General features: G+C 36.2%; 1 protein-coding gene and 1 non-coding gene across 4 annotated transcripts in view; one reads left to right on the plus strand and one right to left on the minus strand.

Annotated features, from left to right (window-relative positions):
• PRR16 (proline rich 16) overlaps positions 1-14,801 on the minus strand; it is a 478,303-nt gene that overhangs the window by 392,423 nt on the left and 71,079 nt on the right. The window lies entirely within an intron of this gene.
• LOC123275896 (U6 spliceosomal RNA) lies at positions 125-232 on the plus strand. The gene has a single exon (XR_006512069.1). It is a non-coding gene; the product is annotated as a U6 spliceosomal RNA (small nuclear RNA).

The raw sequence follows: 14,801 nt of genomic DNA on the forward strand, positions 1-14,801 counted from the left end.
TGGGCAAAGGATATGAATAGGATTTTTATGAGAAAATCAAAATTCTGCAAATGGCTCTTAAACTTATAAAAACACGTTGATTTCACTCATAATAATGGAAAGGCAAATTATAGGTAAACTGAGACTGCTCACGTCGGCAGCACCTATACCAAGAATTGAAGGGACACAGAGAAAATTAGCATAGTCCTTGTTCAAGGATGACATACGAATTTATGCAGCTTTCCATATTAAAATAGACAAACAAATGAAGATACGATTTTTAAGCATCAACTTGACAAAAATCCAAGAATTTTGTAACACACTCACTGGCAAGTCTGTGAGGAGTAGAATTCTCATTCATTGCTGGTGAAAGTGTAAATGAGTACAGTCTCTATGGAGGGGAATTTTGAAGTATCTATAAAAAATTATAAGGTATATACCCTGTAAGCAACCAATTCTACTTTTAGGCATGTATCTTACATACATGTTCTTATACATAGAAAATGATGTATGTACAAGGTCATTCATTGTGGTATAGCTTGTAATAGCAAAGTTTAGAAACAAACTATCTGTCCGTTAAGAACACCTTAAATATTTTATGAGATATCCTACACAATGGAATACGATACACTGTGCATGTTGATCTGGAAAGATCTTCAAGACACATTTTTAAGTAAAGAATACAAATGTAGAAAAGTGTGTATAATACGGTACCATTGGTGTAAAATACAGGAAATAATTCATTCATATTTGCTTTTATATACATAAAAACCTGTCTGGAAAGACACACAAGAATCTAACACAGTAACGCATGTTTAAGAGTGTACTGGGAACTGGACAAATAAGAAACAAGTAGGGAGGAGACTTTGCATTGTATAACTTTTTATATTCTCTGAGGTTTGAAACTTGTGAATTTTATTGTAAAAGTAAAACATTTAAAGAAGATTGTTTGGGAATAAAGAGAAAAAGATTTACCTGTCCTGAATGAGAACATTCCTTAATCTGATTGGTAATAGTCATTACACTCGCTAAAGATGCTGAGGGACAATAGCTTGTGTCCAAAGGAAGGTTATGATTCTACAGAGGATCTGATCTTGCCAAGAGTGATGGATCTGCTACTGTGTACTTATCAAGACAATATTTCAAAGACTTGATAAGAATGGCTCTTACTGGACCATAATCTTACTCATCACAGCTGAAATTGACAACAGGTTCAATATTCTACATGTCTTCTTAAAAATCACAGAGAATGGTATTGCAGTGCATGCATCCACTTAGTTGAGGACTGTGTATAAAGCACACTGTTGGACTCTACTTTCAAGGAGCTTATGTTCTTCAAGGGTAAATAAGCCCTATATGTAAATACAAATAACTACTAATTATGTAGGAAGTACAAAAGGTTATGAGAGAGAGAGAGTGCCATAGGTTTTAGAGGAACCAGAGATGACCTCCGGCTGGAAAACAAGAAGGGAGAGATCAAGGGAGATCCAGCATTTAAGTGAAATAGGAAGGCCAAGAAGATCTGTGAGCCAAACAACATTTCAGATGGAGAATATAACATGAAGACAGGAAGAGAAAAAGAGGGCAGGGAGAGGGAAGAACAAATAGTTCAATGTGGCTTAAGAATATGGTATTTGAAAAGTGGAATCATTGAGCGCAGATTAGAGGGCCCTGAGTTGAAGGCTAAAGAGTGTGGATTTTACTTCATGAAACTGGGAAGGTTCTGGAAGTTTAGGAGAGTAGGAATAACAGCATTCAGTTAGCCCCTTAGTAAGCTTGACCTGGCAATAACTTTGTAGGATGGGCTGGAGGAAAAAGTTGCTCATGGGGAAAGGATAACAAGTAAGACGCTATTGGAGAAGTCCAAGTGAGACGTAATTAGAATCATGACATGGAGAATGCAAGGGAACAGACAAGTGGCATCATGTGGAGGTGTGAGGAAGTAATAGGGAATCAATAAATATCTGTTGTATGAACAGATGATTACATGGCTGAATAAGTGAATGAAGCCAGACAGGTAGAAGCAAGAAATAAGGAGCTAAATTTTTTTCCTATTCCTCACTCAAGGTATTAGTCAAGCCTGCATCCAGTTCTCTCTTCAGTCTTTTCTCACTTCCTGACACCCTTAGAGGAAAGGCAGAACAAACATCCTGTCACTGGACCGGGAAGGGGAAATCCTAGTAGTTTCTCTGATCAATGAGGAAAGGCTAGAGTGCATTGCAGAAGGGCTGTGGCTTCATAGGTCTACATACAGTGGATTCTCAGTTACCTCAGAAGGGATTTGGCCTAGTTATTTTTCTTGTAGCCACAACCTACTAATGGCTAGAGAGATACATTAGACCAAATCAGGAAATGGAGGCAAGGATAAAGGATACTCTGATTCCTCTGTGACTATAGAATTGAATACTGGATGTCGTTCACATATGGATGGGAAAACAGAGGTCTGAGGAAAGAAGAGAGGAAAGAAAGATTTTAAGAAGGAAGCAAGGAAAGAAAGAAGGGAAAGAGAGAAAGAGGAAGGAAGGAAGGAAGAAAAGAAGGAAAGAAGGAATGAGGAAAGGAAAGAGGGAGGAAGAAATGAAGAAAAAGAAGGAAAGAAGGAAGGGAAAACATTGTTTTTAAAACCTTCTGTTGAAAGATTTATAGACATTTACCCCTAATGATCAAATGAAGTAAGTACTATAATTTTTAATTTTATAGATGAATCACTTGGATTATTATTATTACTAGTATTATTATTGTTCTTATATCTCAAGCTTTCTTATAAAGTCACTCCCTTGGGCAGCGGGTCAGTGTGCAATAAAATTGATTATAACAAGGAAATGCAATTGCTGTGTGAACACGGACTGTTTGGGAAAAGACAATTGGATTGATAATACAATTTACATATCCTTCTTAATTCAACTGATGCTGCTACGGGGAACTGCACTTTTAGCAGTCATTGTCGGATCTAGTTTCTATGGAAATTTTAGGTTGCTGCCATTGGATAAAGTCAATGATGCCATGGAAACAACATCCTTGATAGTGGCAAGTTTCCTCTTTGGAGGTATGACTTGATTTTTTCCTGAAATGTAACACAACCCACTGACAAATGATAAGTTCCGCCATGGACACACACAGTGTAAACTATCTATGCTGCAGTTCTTCTCAAAGTTACTGTACAGAAGGGAATTACATATCTAAATAATAATTTTTCAGTTAAAGGATGAAGAGAAAGAAAAATAACATAATAATCAATATCAGGCAGACTGTCTTAATCTAAACTTAGTCATTAAATCCACACCTAATGTATAGATATGTTCTTTATGTGGACTTTCCTCCCTTATATATATGAGATATCCTAATAAGGCAGAGAAACCCTCTCGCCCTCTCCATACTCTTTCACGACTGTTTGCCACTCCACCCCACAGTCCAGATTCCACAGTGTTAAGAATTGCAGCTGTTTGCTGAGGTCTTAGTCTTCAGTTTGCAACTGGCTACCGAGTGGAGGGGTTACCAGCAGATAGAAACTATGTATAATGAAGCATGGAGTGAGAAGAAGTATTTCTTTATTAAAATATTTGTTGTGTAACTTCAACTAATACATGTCACCTACTGAATAAATGATATTTTCATTATAAACAAATATTTTGAATTATTTCACAATGTATTATCTATATGTATAACAATGGTTAACCTGCCAACTGGATCAGCTCTTGGATAATTGAAAGTTGATACGTGATGGTACAAAGAATCCTGGAGTATTCATAGCAAATGTCTTGTAGATGTTCTAGTCTATAAATGCCCTCGATAAAAGAAGGAGGAAGAAGGAGTCAAGTGGATTGAATGCAGTGACTAGCAGGCAAGTGGAGTCCTATGTCTTCCTCCAGGTCTCCTGTTGTTCCCTGGTGTCTCCACTGTTCTTGGTAGCAGAGGCTTTTTGTGGCAATCTGGTATTAACAGGAGAGGCTAGAACACATGTTTTAGAACACCGCATGGCAAGACACTGCTTTAAGCTAGAGGATAAATTCACTTGGTTCTTTTTTATTTTTTTGGTAGAGGGGAGTGTTAATGGATATTATGGAAGAGCTAAAGGCCTTGAAGCCATCCCTTAGTACAACTACTGCTTCTCTGACCACCGCTCTCCTATTTCATAAGGTTCATCTCAGCTCCATTTTGATCTGATTTATAAAAATAAAAAATAAAGTATGAATTATTCAGCTTTCCTCAGATATAATGCAAATGAAAAATGAGATGAGTTAATTACTTAATTAAATTAATAAGTTAATTAATCTCTCATGAACATAATGAGACTTTTGACGTTTCTCTATCAGGTCCAGTGGAACCCTGAGCATGCTTCAGATTGATTTATGTGGTTATTTTGGTGCTGGCCTGTCCCAAGAAGTCTACTCCTGTTAGATGAGTTTCTTACTCCATTTCCAATGTGAAGAAACTCAAGGGGATAGAATTCCTTTGGGCATTAAAACATGGTGGTCTCTTCTGTTATCTTAAGTGTTTGGATGGGTCACTGCTACCCAAAGGTGAATGTGCCATCCTGCTGTGGGCGAGTGAGCTGTTACCTCCAGGCAGGGGTTAATAATAAACACCAGGTTATCACAGTGAAGGCAGGGTGTAGGACTCAGATGGACAAAGAAATTTATAAATCAATGAGGACATTTGGATGTGAACCCTGAGAATCAGTAATCCCTGAACTTCTCCATCAAGTGCTTTAGCCTTTGTTCAAAGGAAAATTGGTCTTAACTGACATTTATTTGGCTTGTTTTCAGAACTCTTTCGTTGGTTCTATTTTTTTGGAGTTTTGCACAACTTGGAGTTTTATTCTAAAAACCTTTCTCAATTTTTGTCAGAAGATTAAGTTATATTTGTTACTTGACAGAGTAGCATATGTGCCCTGGAGTTTTGGTGATGCCGGGGTAGAAATCAAGCTTTGTGTTTCTTCCAGCTCCCCTCATTGTGCCTGCCCTACCATATGCACATATATCTTCTTTGTGTTTCTTCTATCTCCAATGGGCATAAACAGTATGAAGAGCCCAGTTAAAAGATCCTTCTCAATCCCTATCTAAAAAAGGGACAAATATGAGTGAACAACAAGACCAGGAAATAATCCTCCTCAAATTGCTGCCCAGAATTCAAACCATAATGTCTTGAGATGATGCTTCATCAAAGCTGCATTGGCCTTGACATGTGAGCCTCCCTGGGCAGTAGTCCTGGGTGGATAAAAAGGCTAATCACACTGCACTTTTGGAAAGAAAAATAGGAGCGCTATGTAGTGCCAGTCCATGTATCATCAATATTTTCAGGACAAGGGAAATGTCAAGGCTAAAATACCCTTCGGCTATCTATAAAATAATGTAAGCCAGATACACAGTCATGGCAGAGTTTTGAAATATTATTCAATTCTTTTCCCCATCGGGAAAAACCAAAAAATATATTTTTCTGCTCCACATTTATCAAAAAGGGTGCGGAATTAAAAGTAAAAATATGGCAACAGTCTGGTATCCTGTCAAATTTAATCTGTGTACAATAGTCCAATCTTTTCCACAAAAATGCATTGTACTTAAATTGGAAAGCTATGTCAGTAAGGTATTTGATTTTTCTTCCTTCCAGGCTATTATCCTGCTTTGTATACTTGCATTATTGAAACCACAAGAGACAGTGTTAATTAGCTATTGCAAATCTTGTAAATTAACTCTTCTGTCATTCGAAAAATGGAGAACTACTGCAGATTGAAGATGTTTTATTTCAATTTTTCCTACTTTAATGAATTTTAAAAAGATTTACATTCACGTGTAGTATATAAAATTACGGAAATACAGAGGCCTAGGTATATATGGGATGAACAACTTTTGACAAATTATTTGAGCCTCACCTGTTATTGTTCAACAGGTGGTAGAATTATGAATAGTACTTCCTCTTCTTGACCTAAGAGCCATGTTTAACATCATCACATCTATTTTATTTTTGTTACTTCCATCATAGAAGAATATATAGGTTTATTGCTGCCAACATACATTTTGAACAGTGGTAATGCTCTATAATTTGAAATTACTTTTTCAGATTAGAATTAGCATAAGATTTTTTAAATGAAATCTTTTATAATGGCTGTCTTACAGTTTTAAAAAAGTCATTTAAAACCATTAGAAATTGCCACCAGAGATAAAGACTTTAACACATCTCTGAAGAATTTTTCTATATATATTCACATGTATAAACAGAGGATACGAAGAGCTCTATCTTTAAACTGATTGTGGAGAAAAAGTCCTGAAAAGACGTTCACAACATATCAATGATATTCACATAACTTCTACATTTACCTATCTATCACTAAAAGGACAAAATCTTGCCAACCTAGACTACTTACTTATTACTTCCACATTCAAAGACATCATGTTAATAAGGTTCAGTTAGTAGTCAAGCTTTCAATTCTAAGAATTATAGAAGAGAAGGCAGATGATGGGGATGATTTCCTATTCTTCCCTTTTTTTCTTATCCACACTGAGATGCCCACCCGCCATTCATGAGCTGGTGCTAATACTCAGCACCTTGACTTAGAAAATCCTTATGAATATTATTACAAAACAAAACCAGATCTTATCAAATTGAGACCTCTGAGCATAATTAGCAACTACATCGCTATGTGAAAAAAATATATAGATCTGGATGTCAGGAAATGATCATGCAAATTAGGGTACTCAGATAAATTCACAAGGTTCTTTTGCTTCTTCCGTATTGACATGGAGTTCACCTCATTCCAGAAGTGATGCCTTCTTCAATTAAAAAATAGAAATTGTTCAGTTGGAAGAAACCTTAGAGAGAATTTTATCCAGTGCACACTTGCCTGTGTTGTAATGAGGAAATCGAAATCCAGAGAGATTAATCTCAGAGCTGGCAAAGATCTCCTGGCCTATATTGTGGTGGTTTCCCAGTAGATTTCTTTCTTGATATGCAACTGTAATATGCAAAGGTGTATTTACCATGAACATATTGAAACTTAAGCTGCAAGTTCTCTCACTGGAATAGATCTCCCTCTAAGGACTTGAGAGAGGCCTAGCAATTTTGAACTGGTGAATTTGTAAAATTTTATTGCTGTTCCAAGTTGTATAAGGTTCAGGTTCCACAACACTTGGATCCTCTCCTGCTAATATAGATATTTCACAGAGTTTCATATTGTTGTAACTTATTAACTCTTTATTGGGGTTGAATAGAGTGAAGTACATTTTTTTGGCAAAAGTCCAGCCAAGTAAAAGTCTAGACTGGGTCATTAGGGACTTTTCCTTCTTAAAGTGTCTATTTCAAGGCATTCTCATTGCTTATGAATGAAAATTTCTTCTTGTTTCATAGGAACCCATTTCTTACCACCAATCATTAAAAAAAATCTAATATCAAAATAGCTTTAGAATTCACACACTTTCAAGTAAATTTAAATAAAAACAGTGATTTTGTTATGTGGTGCTATACATAAAGGTGATAAACATATATTTCAAGACTAAGAGTTCATCTCATACTTAGTGATTTTTTTTATATTGAAATAAAATTTTGACTTATGTACAAATGAGAAGAATTGCAAAGAAAGTAGTTCTTCCTGTTTATTTCATTTTCTGGAGTTTCTCATTGTTCATTGTTTATTTGGCAGAGAATTTAGAGGCCTTTGTTAATAAGGTCATCCTGAAGTATTGTTCTATAACCAAGATGAAAATATTTTTCTTCTCAACGGCCTACACTTAACACTTAATTTTAGTTCCATGATTGATAGTATGAGATGCTTCAACATTTTGCACATTATAGTATGACCAGAGTATAAGATCAATGAAAACAAAAACAAGAAAAAGAAAAAGGGTTGGCATAGCTTGATGTAAATTTTGAAACCAAAAACAGAAGATTTCCTGACTATTTGAAGAATGAAAAAAAAACATGTGTATGTGTATTCTAATTAGTCATAACATATTTTAAAGGATTTTTACTTAAGAAAATCATAGACCTTTTCTTTAAGGAGTTCTCCAGCCCTTTGAGAGTTTTGAAAAATATACCTTATCTTAAACGATATAAATCAATAAAATCTAATTGGATATTATCAAGTTATCCATCCTCCAGATGGCAGAATCCTCCATCCTATAGATGGCACAATTGTAGAAAAATACATCGCTTTGGTAGAAAAATAAAATTTGAGGAAAAAAAACTGTTTGAAGTGAAAACATCTATTTTATTCTAAAATAAATCCAGTGGTACCTTTGGGAAAAACTCAAATTCACTGGTCTGCAGTCATCCATTCCATAAAAAAAGAGTAGATTAGAAGAGATGACATTTGGGGAACAGCTTTTCACAGTACTCTAAGGTTCTTTAATACGTTAATAAATATTCCTGGGGTAGAGAGTAAGGGCCTCTGGCCATTAATATTTTGGGAAATTTTTTAACACCCTGAATCTCTTCTTAGAGAGTTCTAGAAAACTTTTATAGAAATTTTGCAGTAAAGAAATCCTTTTTCTTCCTTTAATCTAGGATTCTCCCAACATTATTATCCTTGACCTTGTTTTCTCTGAATATCTTTTAATATAATTGTAGTGGAGTTCTATCTAACAAAACTCAAGATAAACAAAATTAGAGGATCTCAAGAATTCTTCAAAGTTTCACAAAGTAGTTCTCATGAATATTTGTTCATGAAAAAAAATCAGAGCCAAATATGCTGTTGCAAACTAGCTTGGCCATTGTGAGAGTCTTTATTTCATTTCTATTCTGCTTTGTGTGTTTTACTGGTGAAGTGTTGATGACATGAATAAATTATGTCTTTTTTATTATTTGACCATGGAGAGACATTGATCTTTCATCTTGTTTGTAAGAAATGCTAATTACGTGTTCTGAAGGTAATACAAGCTAAGAGAATACTAAATTTATCTAAAATCATAAATATTTTAGTTGTAATGCTCACAAGCATTTCTGCCAATTCTAAAATAATGGACTGTCTAATTCTACCCTCAAATGTTTGAAATTTCTCTAAACAATCAGTTCAGAATTCTAGTGGGCATATATTCTCATTGTGAAGTCAAATTCAAAGTTATTAACTTTTATATCAGATTCTGGAACTGTCCTTTCAAAAAAACCCACTTTTTTAAATCCATTTTTTAAGAATTAAATTCTACTTGGACTCTGGTAAATATAAACAACACATTCTTCTCAGGTTCTTGCTCTTGATTTTTTTCTATTTAAAATAAAAACAAAGAGAGAGGGAGTGAGATAAATTGCCAGTTGTGAATTCTGCCTTTGACTTTAAGCAGCTCGCTTACATGCTGCAGAATTCATAGTTCTGTATTAGATTTATAATGTGAAAATGATAATATAGTGTCATAACACTTTTTGCCAAACAGCTCAGATCTCAGGCTGTGTGTTTTTTTAATGGACTATCTTAACAGTCTGTAAGACAGATAAGTTTTCTGTTTTGTTTTGTTTTGTTTTGTTTTCACAGATTAGGAGATAGACGTTATCTTAGACCCACTAGGGGTAAAAACAGCAACCACCCCCATAAAAACTTAAGGAATGGCAATAAAAATACCAACTCTGACTACGAATTAAAATAGAGGTTTTAGAATAGTATTTCATTTACATTGTGAAATGCATTTTATGTTTGGTTAATATCTGAGCTTTGAAATAAGAAATTTAAAATTGTCACCCCTCTAAAGATAAATTATTGAAATTCTTTCCATGTGAAATATTGAAGTATGTTTTCTAAAAGATCAAATGGGCATGAATTTCACTTTCCCCAGACACTTTCCCCAAAGTACAACAGAATATGGTTTATACAGGGATATTCCTGCCAACAAATAGACATACATCCTGTGAAAACTAGTCCCCTTGAACTTTAGAGAAATACTGAGTCATTTCCTAATCCTATAGATGATAATAGTTACCATTTAATGAGAGCGAACTATGTACTAGGTACTGTGATAAGATAACAAACTTCTAAACAGGTCCTGTTTTATCATCATCCCTTTTATAGTTGAGGAGAGAGATATTCAGTTTGGTTAAGTAACTTCAAATTTTAACAGCGAGTAAACGCCAGAGAACAACATTTTCTAATTCTGGAACTCAGATCACCTGACCTACCACAGCCTGGTGCTCATTATAAAAAGGCCCAGGGGGAGGAAAGAAAGACTCATTGGGCTGCCATGGCTATTGTGTTGATGGTCTGTCATCCATAGGTGGAAATTTGTAGGTAAGAGAAGCTGGTGAGATTTGATGGGACTAGGGGTCACTGCCACCCTGGTCATTCAGAGCTCAGGCTTGGGCCAAGTCAGGGAAGTCTCCCTCTCATTCCTGAAACCCACCTGTGGATAATTCTGGGTGTGGATGAGGACAAAGAGTCTCTCCTCCACAGGCCAGTCGTTGGCTCTTTGGGCAGTAAAATGGAGGCTAAAATCACCCTGAATCCCATCTTTAGCTGAGCCGTACCAAAAGCAACCCTCAACTGGAAGATCAGCATTTCCAACAGGCTGAAGAGGAGATAGGACAAATAAAACCTAAGCCTGGACAAATATCTGACCACTTCAGAAACTCCAGACGTACTGAGTGCTCAGACATATCCTTTGCCTCTGGCTAGGTTGCCTGAAGTAAATACATTTTTGTAAAAAAATGGCTTAACAAACACATGCCAGACAGAATTCCAAGGACTTATACAAACATTTACTCATTAATTTTAATCTTCATAATCATCATTTTGAGTAGAAACTATTATTTTCCCGATTAATTGAAAAACATCTCCAAAGTTTCTGAGCTAATATGTGACAGTCAGAAATCTAAGTCTTGGAATCTGGCTCCCATCTGTCTTCTTAACCACCACACAAAGCTTCCCCTCATTGCCTTCACAGTCTCCGCTCACTGATGGCCCTGGCAGATTGATTGGCTTGGAAAACACAATGACCAGCCCATACAACACCAACTAGACTCATCACACTCATAAGCCAAGCAGACTAATTATTTTAGGTACTGACTGCTTCACATTAATTAAGATGTTATTTTAAGTAAATATTTTGAACAAATGTACTAGCAGAGGCTGAAAATAAAAGCCCTGATACAAGCAAGCTATATCTGATTCCTGAGGAGGATGAAAATAAAACTCCAGGGATGATCAGAGAAGCAATAACCATGGTGATTAAGAGCATGGACTTGGGTCCAGATTGCCTGGGTTCAGATTGCAGTTCCACCATGCACCAGCTGTGTGGCTTCACAAGTTACTTCAACTTTTTGAATATATGATTCCTCACCTTTAAAAGGAGGGTAATAATACTTACCTTTGGGATAGGTATTTGGGATGTTGTAAGGATTAAATATAAAGCAGCTACAGTTACTAAGGATTAAATAAGGGTTACCTATTGAGCCTAGTTCCATACAAGAAGATGAGCAGAACCTGGATAGTGCAAGAAGAGAAATACAGATCTTATTACCACAAAGATGTTTTCTTTTTTCATGCTAGGTCAAGTGATTTTATCCGTCCTTTAGTGAGAAGCAACTGGAAATCAATACTGGTACTCTACTTTGGGACTCTTTTAGACTGTTGATTAAAAGTATGCCAATGTTAGTTGTTCTCAACTAATTCTTGTCATCTATAGTGATTCCAAAATATCACCACAAATTCCTCCCAATCTAGCATACATCCTCTATGCTACATGATTTTGCCTTTCTTATTAGGAAGGGAGTCTGTTTTCCCACTCTTTGAACCTGGGCTGACATTTGCCCGAGAGAATGAAGTAGAAGTGATGATATAATACCTCCAGTGCTAGATCATAAGGAGATTTGTACCATTCTGCTCTTTCTCTCTCGGAATGCTTTCCTGAGACCAACATGGGAAGAAGCCAAGCTAGCCTACTAGAGAATGAGACCGTGTGAAGGAGAATGAAGGGACCTTAGCTGACAGCAGGCACATCTGCCAGACACGTGAGTGATGCCATCTTACCCTCCAATCCAGCCCACCCCTTAGCTAGATGCAGCTGCATGAATGAGCCCAGAGAAATGAGCAGAAGAACTGATAAGAATTTTGAGAAATAATAAATCATTAAGTCGCTAAGTTGTGGGGGTAGACGGAGCACAGCAAAAAATAATCAAAACAGTATCTGCATGAAAGTCCTGAATTAAAGAACATGCTAAGAAATTTCTATGTCATTTTTAAGACTGAGTGGACTCCACATACTACTAGAACCAAGACTTTGGCATCTCAATGAGGCAGACCAGACAGACATTTTGAGGAATACTGTCTCTGCTAAGTTCATTTCAGTTTGATTCGAGGCTCTGGTGACTACGACTTCCCTCTGAGATGGAGGAGGAACATTTTTCTGCATGGGGTATTAGGCCTCTAGACATATTTATAAATAGATCATAGATTGGAGCATAATCCCAGAGCTAAATGGTCTAAAATCAATTCCTAACTTACTAGCAAGTGACCTTAGAAAGTGTACTATATAAGTGTTATCAGTTATAAGTATTATATGTGCATATATGTGTCTGTGTATGTCTCCAAGACATTGGATGAACAAGACTCATAGGATTCAATCACAAAACAACTTAATTTTTATCTACCATTGTTCCTTTAAAAATTTCTTTTGCAGGGAGTTCTTTCCTTGTTCATGAATTAAAACTAATTATTAAACTGATAGTCTATGCTTCCCAGGAACATGTCTAAGTCATAAAACTTCCAAATTGTTAGAAAAGAAAATGTAGTCTTATAAAATTAAATACAGAAAACAGAGAGACAAGCAAGTGTTAAAAATAGAACATGTAGAATTATACTGTAGAAGGAAGACCAAAACAAATTTATAATAATAATTAATAATGGGTTTAAGTCCTTCATTTAAAGAGAAGACTTGTCAGATTGGATTAACAAACAAATAATTTTGAACAATATACTTTTTTTGGTGAGGAAGACTGGACCTGAACTAACATCTGTTGCCAATCTTCCTCTTTTTGCTTGAGGAAGATTGTTACTGAGCTAACATCTGTGCCAGTCTTCCTCTATATTGCATGTGGGATGCTGCCACAGCATGACTTGATGACCTGTGTGTAGCTCCACACCCAGGATCCAACCATGTGAACCCTGGGCCTCCAAAGTGGAGTGCGCCAACTTAATGACTATGCCACTGGGCCGGCCCAGAACTATATACTGTTATGAAATATTCAGCAATGCCAAGTGATATAAAAAGTTTTTTAAAAAATAACTTTTAGCCATGATAAGCCAAATAGATAATGGTCAATATATTAATATCAAAAATATCTGAATATTTGGCAAAAACATTGTACGGAATATAATTTTTTCAATTATTTTATTGAGGTCATAATGTTTTACAACATTGTGTAATTTCAGGCCTTCATCATTATTTATCAATTTCTGTATATACTGGATCATGCTCACCACCAATAGGCTAATTTTTATCCAACACCATACATATGTGCTCCCTTACCCCTTTCTCCCACCCCTCAACCTCCTTCCTCTCTGGGAACCATTAATCTGTTCTCTTTATCTATATGTTTGTTTATCTTACACACGAGTGAAATTGTGCAATATTATTCTTTCTCTGTAGCATATAGTTTTTTTTGAAGAAGAATATAGTACACAATAAAATAAAACTTTTACACTTGTATATGTAAATAACATAGCACTGAAATAGAGTAAAGACTTTTAGACTGGTAGAAAAAGATTCCTGAGTCTTCCTGTTGCTCAAAATAAGAGCCAAAGTTCTAAAAATATGAAGTACTATGTCAGTATCTGTTGCCACCATGGCACTGTTACTGGCAACAGGCAGATAGAGAAGAAATAAGTCACAGAGTCTAACTGTCCTCGAGTTTGGACAGCCCACATGTTCATGTAATAGTTAAGTAACACTGGCATTCTGGTTTTGAAATAATTGAAAAAAACACTGAGAGCTGTAAGAGTTCCAGGTGGAAGCAGACCACTGTGGGAAGGAACAGAAAAGAAAAATCATCATGGAGAGGTGTAAATGAATTAAAATTTGACCTTGAAGTGGACAGATGAGAAATGTGTATTGAGGGGGGAGTATATTTGAAATAAATTAGGTTTGTTCTGGGGTCAGTGTTTTTCATTGTGCTTATTCATCGAACAGGTGAAGAATAACCTCAGAAGTCTGCCTAGACTTAGAAAGATTTTGAGGTGAATAGTTTATTGATGATCTCAGATCAGTAGGAGTACAATAGTGAAAAGGTTTTATTTTTTCTCCTATTACTGTCCCCAACTTCTCTCTTTCTCCTCCTTTAAAAATATCTCAGACAGATTCTATGAGGATCAGGTCACTGTCAATTATTAAAAAGTGCTGTGCAATCTAATTAAAACGCCAAATTTATCGCCCCACATCTCCCAGCCTAGGCTTATACCATGGCCTGAGGGAGAGGTAGTACAGTACTTCTGATCTTTACCTCTTGAGTTCCTCCTCTGGTGTTTTCAGTCAGGATAGAAGGAGGAGAAATGAGCAAGTCTCTAATTTAACTCGCAGCTGCCAAAGCTCCTTACCTGGTTAAACTGAGTGGCATCTGCTGCCTTAGGTGAGAACAGAATCCAAAAACTTACTATTTGGGTGCATATGTAATTCTTTCAAGGGCCTTGGTTAGGGACTCCCCAACTGGGGACCGAGTAAACCAAAGGAAACCCATTTGATATGTCACATTGGATGTGGGAATGCAGGCTGCTCCACTGATATTTTCTCTCTGCCCTGCTGCCGTGGACTCCTTCCACTCTTCTCCAACAGGCATGGAGAGCTGCTCAGCAATTCCACACACTAGCAAATGTACAGGACAGGAAACAGTATTGTGCCCAAACACAATGTGTATTC

Source organism: Equus asinus, chromosome 9 (genome assembly GCF_041296235.1).
Source record: "Equus asinus isolate D_3611 breed Donkey chromosome 9, EquAss-T2T_v2, whole genome shotgun sequence".
NCBI classification, from domain to species: domain Eukaryota; kingdom Metazoa; phylum Chordata; class Mammalia; order Perissodactyla; family Equidae; genus Equus; species Equus asinus.